General features: G+C 40.2%; 1 pseudogene; it reads left to right on the top strand.

Moving 5' to 3' along the window:
• The first annotated feature begins 4,192 nt into the window (after nucleotides 1-4,192).
• LOC132817198 (gamma-crystallin S-1-like) lies at nucleotides 4,193-8,802 on the top strand (annotated as a pseudogene).
• The last annotated feature ends 2,437 nt before the right edge of the window (nucleotides 8,803-11,239 follow it).

Consider the following 11,239-nt stretch of genomic DNA (forward strand, 5'->3'; position numbering starts at 1 on the left):
AGGTGGCCTGATGAAGGAGCAGCGCTCTGAAAGCTAGTGCTTCCAAATTAACCTGTTAAGCTATAACCTGGTGTTGTGTGATTTTTAACTTTGATGATGGATGATCACCAATGCATGCACTATTTCTGTCGTCATCTCTTTTAGCATTCCAGGGTAAAGTTCATTGAGTCCTGGGGACTTGTCAACTTTCAGTCCCTTCAATTTGTCCAATACTCCTTTTTCACCGACCTTAATTTCTTCCCATTCCACAATCTCACTCGGCCTTCGAATCTTTATCTCAGGGAGATTTATCGTGCAGTTCTCTGCAAAGGCAAACACAAAAGGCAGAATTTCATAGTGAACTATGAACATCTGCATTCCTGATGAAGGGCTTTTTGCCCGAAACGTTGATTTCGCTGCACTTTGGATGCTGCCTGAATTGCTGTGCTCTTCCAGCACCACTGATCCAGAATCTGGTTTCCAGCATCTGCAGTCATTGTTTTTACCTCACGGATTTTAGTAAGGCTTTCGACAAGGTCCATCGTGGTAAGGTCATCCAGAAGACTAAGATGCATAAGATCCATGATGAATTATTTGCTTTAATTCAGAATTGGCTCACCCATAGAAGACAACAGGTAGTGGTGGAAGGGTGTTTTTCTGGCTGGAGGTTTGTGCCTAGTGGTGTTCTGCAGGGATCGGTATTGGGACTTCTGCTGTTTGTGATATATATAAATGATTTGGATGAAAATGTGGATGGGTGGGTTAGCAAGTTTGCAGATGTTACAAAGATCGGTGGAGTTGAAGAGAGTGTAGAAGGTTGTCAAAGGATAAAGCAGGATATAGATCAGTTGCAGATATGGGCAGAGAAATGGCAGATGGAGTTTAATCCAACTAAATTTGATGTTCTGGACTTTGGAAGATTAAATGTTAAGAAAAAGTATACAGTTAATGACAGGATCCTGTGAGATATTGTTTTATAGGTACCTTTACCAACTCACCAGGTTGCAATATTCCTTAATATCACATTCCCATTCATTCATCCATAATTCTTTACTAGCTCGCTACATTTACTAATTCCACATTCCCATTCATTCATTCACGACCCTTTACTAACCCATTATTTACTATAGTGCATTTTCATTAATTCATTCATAAAACCGCATTTTCATAGTGCATTTTGCTGTTACAAGATGGAGTAAATTAACACATTTCTTCCAAACCCATTCCTGCTCCTTCACACCTTTAATCCTTATCAGACCTATTTGCATCAAAAGTTACCTTTGAATAAATATCAAAGACTACTTAACCTATTCAGAAACAATACCCCCACTGCCACTGTGTCTCCATGACTCACCCAAAACTATGGAAAGCTTATAATATTAATCACCCCTTACCAATCATCTCTCAGGACCTGAATAGATTGCAGAACATCATACGGTTTCCCCAACTAGTAGGTATTTGTTAAATACATTAAACAGGACTGCTATCCCCTTTACCAACAAAACAGCGCTTCCATAAAACTGCATGAATGAATGAGAACTGTCAAAACTGGCAAATACCAAATAAAATCTCATGATCCCAACTGTGATAATCAGTTTAATATCCTTTATTCTTTTATTAAGTAAAAGTATAATTTCTAACCTGTTTAGAGCATATAGGCCCAGTACTTTTACTAGCATTTACTAACTTAAAAGATAAAAGGACTGACATCTCTTAATTATGCAAGTTCTGACCAGACAAAGTTAAAAAATCACACAACACCAGGTTATAGTCCAACAGGTTTATTTGGAAGCACTAGCTTTTGGAGCAATGCTCCTTCATCAGGTGGCTGTGGACACTGGTTTGTGTGATTTTTAACTTAGTGTACCTCAGTCCAACACCGGCACCTCCGAATCAAGTCTGACTGGACAGACATTCTAATCCCATTAGAAGTAACAGCCACCATTTAACAAATGTTCAAACCATCTTTTTTATCCCCAGGACAGAAGTCATGAAAACCCTTGTGTACAATAGATAAAACAATGTAACACCATAGTGATAGAATTTTAATAGATATATGAGTGGTGTTTAAAGAAGCCACTGTAAGAACTGTATTTCAGGATTCCATCGCCTCCTCAGACTGTGCTACTGCTGTTGCTGAATAAAGGGGCTATTTTCGCCACGTACCAATTTTGATCACAATTTGAACACAATTCCACAAACCTGAACAACACTCATAGAATATAGAACATAGAACAACACAGCACAGAACAGGCCCTTCAGCCCTCAATGTTGTGCCAATCTGTGAACTATTCTCAGCACATCCCCCTATACTATCCCATCATCATCCATGTGCTTATCCAAGGATTGTTTAAATCTCCCTAATGTGACTGATTTACTTATGTTGACAGGTAGGGCATTACATGCCCTTACCACTCTCTAGGTAAAGAACCTGCCTCTGACATTTGTCTTAAATCTATCACCCCTCAATTTGTAGTTATGCCCTCTCGTACAAGCTAACGTCATCATCCTAGGAAAAAGACTTTCATTGTCTACCCTATCTAATCCTCTGTCTCTATCAAATCCCCGCTTAGCCTTCTTCTTTCCAATGAGAACAGACCCAAGTCTCTCAGCCTTTCCTCATAAGACTTTCCCCCCAGATGAGGTAACATCTTGGTAAATCTCCTCTGCACCTTTTCCAATGCTTCCACATTTTCCTGTTTTTGTCAGACCAGAACTGTACACAATATTCCAAGTGTTGCCACATTAGCGTTTTGTATAGCTGCATCATGATATTGCGGCCCTGGAACTCAATCTCTCTACCAAAGAAATCTAACACACCTCATGCCTTCTTAACAGCACTATCAACCTGGGTGGCAACTTTCAGGGATCTATGTACATGGACTCCAAGATCCTTCTGCACATCCACACTACCAAGAATCTTTCCATTGACCCAGTACTCTGCCTTCCCGTTATTCTTCCCAAAGTGCATCACCTCACAGTTAGCTGCATTGAACTCGATTTGCCACCTCTCAGCCCAGTTCAGCAGTTTATCCAAGTCCCCCTGCAACCTGTACCATTCTTCCAAACTGTCCGCTACTACACCAACTTCAGTGCCATCTGCAAATTTACTAATCCATTCACCTATGCCTGCGTCTACGTCATTTGTAAAAATGACAGACAGCAGTGGTCCCAAAACAGATCCTTGTGGCACACCACTAGTAACCAGACTCCAGGCTGAATATTTTCCATCAACCACCACTCGCTGCCTTCTTTCAGAAAGCCAGTTTCTAATCCAAACTGCTAAATCATCGTCAATTCCATGCCTCTGCATTTTCTCCAACAGCCTACCATATGGAACCTTATCAAAAGCTTTTCTGAAGTTCCATGTATAACACGTCAACTGTTCTACCCTCATCTACATGCTTGGTCACCCTCTCAAACAAACTCAATGAGGTTTGTGAGACTCTTGACAAAACCATGTTGACTATCTGAAATCAAATTGTTGCTTGCTAGATGATTATAAACCTTATCTTTTATAATCCTTTCCAAAACCTTTCCTACAACAAAAGTAAGGCTCACTGGTCTATAATTACCAGGGTCATCTCCACTGCCCTTCTTGAACAAGGGCACAACATTTGCAATCCTCCAGTTCTCTGGTACTAAACCTGTAGACAATGAACGACTCAAATATCAAAGCCAAAGGCTCTGCTATCTCCTCCCTAGCTTCCCAGAGAATCCTCGGATAAATCCCATCGCCCAGGGATCTTGTCTACTTTCACTCCTTCTAGAATTGATAACACCTGTTCGTAATCTTTAACACATGACGCCAAGAATCCCAGGAGGACCTGGCAGTGCCAAGTATCTCTCCCTCCAGCAAAATGGAAGATAGGACGTGCGGGTGCCTTGGAGGAGAAGTGGGTGGGTAATGAGGTGATTTTCGGAGAACACTGTGAGAAATCTCATTCGGCTCAGAGAGAAGAATCCTCTATGAAAGTCACCAAAATTGACACAGAGCCAATTTTTCAGTAAAATTCAGCCCTGTGGGTGAATAATGAGCAGGTGGACGGCACTACCATCTAATTCTTTGCTGGTGTGAAGCCTTAATACTCACTGTAATCTCAGTACTTCTGACGTAACCACCAATCAAGGTGGTATAATCTTCCAATATCTGCAAAACACTCCTCTCCCTTTCCTGACAATTGTTATATAGTTCATGGCTCTTGCTGGATTCATGTTTGTGGGCAAGGTATTCTACTTAGTTTTAACCTTGCTCCAAATTTAAAGGTCAAATTTTTTAGACTATTTTTAGAGGTTCAATTTATAGAATGCATGGGTGCTAGTTTTAAGTGGCTGAAATTCATGCTGTAGTTGGAAATACCATATTATTAGCAAAAGTTGGTTTGATCACTCAACTAATCCCAGGTAAAGGCGAAAATCACAAGAATTATGGTAAAGTCAATTAACAGATAAAAGCAGGAGAAACCAGAATGAATTATTTGGAGGAAATTTTATTTATACATACCAGTATGAAAATTTAACATGTCAAAGATTCATTGAAATCCTGCAAAATCACACTGTTCAACATCATGGCCTGGTATATTGGCACATTTAAAATATAACATTTATTAAATTCTAAATGTGTAAGCATCTTGAACCTTCCCTCAAATTCTTCCATTTCCCTCCCATTTACTCTCTTATGTTATGAGCCTCAGTAACATTAACAAATCTGTCAAAGAATTAAAGGTATATGTAGCTAATAGGTCTCACTTTTAATCAGATATAGTGGCATAATTAAAATGATTAACTTTTTAAGAACATTAACATTTGGATGTACAGTGAACAAAGTGCGTTAATCACCGATAGACTTAGTACCTGTCTGAATAAATGAATGAATCAAAACGCACTGTAGTAAACCAAATGGGCGAAGTGGAGTTATAAATGAAGGAATAGAGCTGTAATATAGCAAACAAAGAGCAATGAGTAGAGTTATCGGGATGAACGAATGAATGCAATTTTGCTTAACTGAGTTATGGGACCATGCAGTTTCCTTTGTAAGAGGTTTATAATGCAATAGAGTAGGATTGCCGTTTACACGATATATATATATATTAAAATATAAGATTTTTTTGGCCAAAAGTAAGGGGTCAACTTTTACGAGATCGATTTTTACACGAGTGCATATTGTATTTTTTTTGTTCAAACTACTGTCTACGACTCTTTCTCATCCATTTGATATACTAAAGTGTATTATGGAGCCAATTGTCTGCTTTACAGAATTCCACGGCCACATTGGTGGGGGGAAACTCAGTCTGTTCAACAACTCACCGCTGCCTCTGTACAGCTTTCTAAGATTAATGTAAACATGATGTTGCCACTGAGTTCTTGGAATAAGCACCCCTTTCCCTGAGCTCACTCGTGGAGGGATGGTAAAACCTTTGGCAAGCCTTGGCTTCTGGATCTGATAGCAAGGTAACTTCATTTTCAAATTTTCCATGTTGTTAAGTTTTTTTTAACTTTAGTATTTATTTTTCATGTGCTGTGGGCATCATAGGCTACAAAAATATTTGTTGCTTCTGCCAAATGCAATTGAAAACGTGACAGTGAGGCAGATTCTCAACCATTGCACTCCATGTGGTGTAGGACATGTTCCAATTCAAGGAGTGATGTATCCTCTCACTTCCATCAAATTGGATGAAAAGATACCAGTGCAAATTTCCAGCTCCACATCTCTAAATGATTCAGATTCAAAATGATGAGGACCAGAATGAAACAAACCTGCACAGAACAATGGGAAAGCATTGAGATGTTTAGTATTGGAATAAACCACCTTGACACACAGCATGCTAATATATGGAGATATGCTTATGCTAACACCAATTTGATGTCATTTCTACATCAATTTAACAATATTTTTGAAAATCACAAAGGGGAAAAAGGTAGAAGTTTTAGACAAAAAAACAAGATACTCAAATTGAAGGATACAGTCTCTCGTCATGTTCAGGAGGAGGGAACATTCTGCATTTTCATTGCTTGTGATACCATTAGTTCAAAGAAGCATCTGGAATGCCTCCTTTCTCAAATTATTTGTGAACGAAATAATTAAAATGAGGTAAGAGCAAAATGAAAAGTTCCCATCAGCTGATTTTTAAAGGACATTTACAGAAGTGGATTTTGCACAGTATGGGACAACATGGCTGTATTTTATTTTTGCTGATATATGGGGTCCTGACTCATCAGAATAATGATGCATTCTTTACATTCAGACCAGAGTACAAATAAATACCAGGAAACAGAGGCACATTCACTGAGTAGCTGTCCAACTGTGAACCTGAAATGGGAAGGGTAAGGTTCATGCTTTCGGTTCACAGAATCAGGACAGCACTGAAAGAGATCATTCGCACATAGTATTGTACATTTTTACACAACGCAGAAGTACCTCACCTTGTTACATTATTAATCTGTAATTGAACTGTTTCCCCACAGATCATTTTTTACGAGGACAGGAACTTCCAGGGGCGGCACTATGAGTGCAGCAGTGACTGTGCCGACCTGTCCCCTTACTTCAGCCGCTGTAACTCCATCCGTGTTGAGAGTGACTGGTGGGTGCTGTATGAGAAACCCAATTACATGGGATACCAGTATGTTCTGACCAGGGGAGAGTATCCTGACTACCAGCTGGATGGGATTCAATGAATGTGTCAGGTCATGTCGCTCCTACCCACAGGCAAGTGACAAAGTTGATCCAATTGTTTATTGCTAATGGGAATTGTTTATTTTTGCAGGAGGGTTTCCATCCTTTTAACAATGTTCCAATGCTAAATTGGTGTTAATTTGATATAAACACTCATGCAATCCCAACTGAAGGTATCCAGTTCAGGACAACGTACATGAGAAAGATGTGAAGGCTTCGAAAGGCAGAGAAGGGATTCACTCAGGTGGTCCCGGAGTTGAAGGATTACAATTACATGGAGAAACTGGAGAAACTCCGGAATTCCTCTTTGGAGCAGGAAACAGTGGATGAGATTTCATGGAACTCTTTAACGTCAAGAAGGGCATACAAAGTAAATAAAAGAGAAACTATTTCCATTGCCTGGAAGGTCAACACTGGGTGGATTTGGGGATTAAAATGCTACTGGATTGAGAAAGGTAAGGAATGGACATAAATCCATCTGGAGTGAAGAATCACTTTGGACTGGCTCTGAAAGAACACAATGTCCATGTAGGAGACCGTGGGAAGTATAATCGTAGGAAAGGACATGCAGTTGTGGTTAAAAGCTAATGGGGGAAGGTTCTCTTCTGTATTAAAATGATAAGACACTGACAACGTGATCTTTATTGAGTATTGCTTGTCATAATGAAAATCTTAATGTGAAAGTGGTGTCATCCTTTCAGCTGATCACCGAATGTTTTTTTAAGAAAATGTGATTGGTGTCTGTGAAGCTATTGAACTCCAAACCTATCTTTCATGGTCAGAGATTTTCCTGAAGTTTTGGCTACGGCTCAAGGGAAGTGAGTCTGCCAGCCTCACTCTCAATCCTTAAAAATTTAATGTTTTCAATTTAATCATAAGGTTTCATTCAGATTCCTGTGTGGCAGACCATAGAGACTGGCTGTCTTTAGCTTCATTTTCTCTCTCTGTCTATCTCCCTTAGATACTGGCAGATTGACTTATCTCTGAGTATGAGTAATATCTTTCAGAAAACTAGTATCCTGATCTTTCACAATCATTTCTTCCAGATGTTTCCCTTCTCAATTCCCATGGCAGTGCTGTCCCATAAGTGAATTGACCATGATAAGTTGCCCACAGCATTCAGGGATGTGTAGGTTAGGTGCATTCATCAGGGGTAAATGTCGAGTAATAGGGTAGGGGAATGGGTTCAAGTTGGTGACTCTTCAGAGGGTCAGTGTGGACCTGTTGGGCTGAAGGGCCTGCTTCCACACAGCAGGGATTCTCTGAAATTCATAGATCTTCAATCCAGGCAGAAATACTAATAAACTCTCCTTATGGCCACAGACTCTCTTCTATCGTAAAACTAAATAGATATTACAATTACAACATTTATAAAATTATAAGATTTACAAATCATTTAACAGCTGCCCGAATGATTTTGGCCATTAACTGGCCATGTACATCAGCAGAGAAATGTTTCTGCCATTGTCTCCAAGAATGAACAATTACCTTTATAACTTCACACCAGTAATGGCCGGGGGACCCTGTTAATGCTGAACAATCAAGAAGCTCAGGTTTATTACCAGAATTGAAAGCATAACCTCACTTCATTCCTCAATATACCATAAAATAATCCAACCCTGAAACATAGCAATCTTTAGTGTTTTTTTTATTTTTACCAAGTCTCTTAGATTTAGAAAGTCTGATAGATACAGATTCCGCTGTTGACTTCAAAGAGAAATGGGTTAACTCTCTGAAAGTGTAAACATTGTGTGTGTAGAGGTAACCTGAAGGACTGGGTTTTGCTGGATTGTATTTCAAAAGACCTGGTTCAATTGCAGTGGGATGAATGGCTTCTTAACCTGCAGTAGTGATTCCCCTCCTATATATTTCAGTACCGTGGAGGCTCCTACAGAATGAGGGTTTATGAGAGGCCAGACTTTGGAGGACAGATGATGGAATTCATGGATGACTGTCCATCTGTCTACGATCGTTTCCGTTACCGTGACATCCACTCCTGCCATGTGATGGATGGTTACTGGATATTCTATGAACATCCCAACTACAGAGGGCGACAGTACTTCATGAGACCCGGTGAATACAGGAGATACAGTGACTGGGGAGGCTACAGTTCAACTATCGGGTCTTTCAGGCGCATGAGGGATTTCTAGATTGTTGCTGAAAAGATTCATATTGCTTTGCTGACATATTATTGAGCAGAATAAAAAATTTTCCCTGCATTATCGTCTTTTTATTTTTATTTATTCTCAGAATGACATAAGACAATAACTACATTTGGGTGATAACACTAAAAGGTAATATTTTATGCTCTAATGTGGTTTGAAGGATGTTTTACTGAGTAATTGCCTACTTAAATCCAATACTTCTCATCACATTCAGAAAGAGCCATGTCTATAACATTATATTCACTTTGGAAACAGTACTTTTTATAGGAGCATGGAACATAGCAGCGTCAATTGGCCATTCAACCCCTTGAGGTGGTTCTGACAAACGAGATCATGGTTTATCACCATCTGGATGCTACATTCTCCCATATCCCTTGGTGTTATTACTAATGAGACATCTGTCAGTTTCTGTCTTGAACTTACTTAAAGACTCAGCCTCCATAGCCCTCTGGGGCAGAGAATTCCAAACATTCACCATTCTTGCAAGGAAAATATTTTGCACATCTCAGTCCATTTTATTCCAAGGTTCTGGCCCTTGGTTCTCGACAGCACAGCCAGAAAAAAATATAATTTCTGCATCTCCCCGACTATCTCTTTAAGAATTTGTAATTTTCAATGAGAATACCTTTCTTTGCTCCTTTACTCAGATTGGTTTGTAATATAAACTAAAATGCCTCAGGCCTTCTGATTAGCTTAAAGCTCGCAAGCAACCATGGGTCCAAAGTTGATCAATCAATACTAAGCCACAGCCAGAGAAATTGTGCCTGTCAGAACATTGGCCAAACTAAACTGAACAGCAGCTATCGTCTACATAGAGCAGTTGAAACCCAAGCCAAAGTGGTTACAGTGGTTCAGGGGAACCTGTTACAAATAGTCCAAGGGGTGTATATTGGAGAAATACTGAGTGGACCTTCTGACACTTAAATTACAACCCTAGATTCTCTGCAGTGTGGTCTATCAAGCCCACATTGACCCTCCGGATTGCATCCTACTCACACAGAACCCCTATCCTATCCCTGTAACCCTGTATTTCCCATGGCTAATCCACCCAGTTTGCTCATCGCTGAAGAATATGGGCTTTAACATGGCCAATCCACATAACTTGTATGTCTTTTGGACTGTCAGAGGAAACAGGAACAGCCAGAGGCAACCCACATGGATACAGGGAGAATGTGCAATTTCCACATAGCTAGTCACCCGAAGATGGAATCGAAAACAGGTCCTGGGTGCTGTGAGGCAACAGTGCTAACCACTGAGTCACCGCACGCCTGCACTGACTCTCAGCCAGTACTCGATGATGTGCACTTCCCAACTCGTTAACATGGCAATAGCACAACCCCACTGAATACTTTCAACCCTACACATGATCGCTTTGGCCAAAGGTGATAGAACAATAGACAATAGATAAGTTCTGGAAGGTCCAGAATGAGAGGAGTCAAAGCACACACACCTTAAAGCCACCGTCTCAGTAAAGACATGCAGCAAGATGCAAGGCAGAAGACTGTATGGGAACCCATGTAGACCCAGGAGAAGACCCTCCTTGACCTGTGAGATCCTCTTCATGGAAAAGAGGCAGCCCCACATCAGACAGGAACAAGATTCCTACAGCCCAGTTCAAACATGTGGGTTGTTGTGGGTAAAACTCTTTTTCAGTTGGATAAAAAAGCATAGCATTAACATTGTAGAAACTTTACATTTAAATATTTACATAAATAATTCAACAGGGAATATTTTATTAAGAAAATAAAATTGAATCACAAAGCAAATTCTGTCTCACTCACCAGTAAGAATGTTTAGTTGAAGTGTTTTTCACACAGCACATGAACTGGTGAAAATGTCCAAAGTGTGGGCATACTAATGAACAAGGACACCAAAATCTCTTTGCACATCAATACTTTCCAAACTCACTCAACATTTAAGAAGCATTTTGTACTTTTGTTCCTCTGAACAAAATGGATAATCTCATGCTTAAACACAAAATAACACGTATGTCAGGCATTGCCCACTCAGTCTATTAGATTAGATTAGATTAGATTAGATTACTTACAGTGTGGAAACAGGCCCTACGGCCCAACAAGTCCACACCGATCCGCCGAAGCGCAACCCACCCATACCCCTACATATACCCCTTACCTAACACTACGGGCAATTTAGCATGGCCAATTCACCTGACCCGCACATCTTTGGACTGTGGGAGGAAACCGGAGCACCCGGAGGAAACCCACGCAGACACAGGGAGAACGTGCAAACTCCACACAGTCAGTCGCCTGAGTCGGGAATTTTTTATGCTCTGAATCTTCTTTGCATCCTCCTCACAGCTCCCGTTCCCACTAAGACTCACACCATCTACAAACTTGGAAACATTACAGTTGGCAGCAGGCACTGTTGATGATTGATGATCACCATTGCATTTCTTTTGCCA

The sequence above is a fragment of the Hemiscyllium ocellatum genome, chromosome 7, assembly GCF_020745735.1.
Source record: "Hemiscyllium ocellatum isolate sHemOce1 chromosome 7, sHemOce1.pat.X.cur, whole genome shotgun sequence".
Classification (NCBI taxonomy): domain Eukaryota; kingdom Metazoa; phylum Chordata; class Chondrichthyes; order Orectolobiformes; family Hemiscylliidae; genus Hemiscyllium; species Hemiscyllium ocellatum.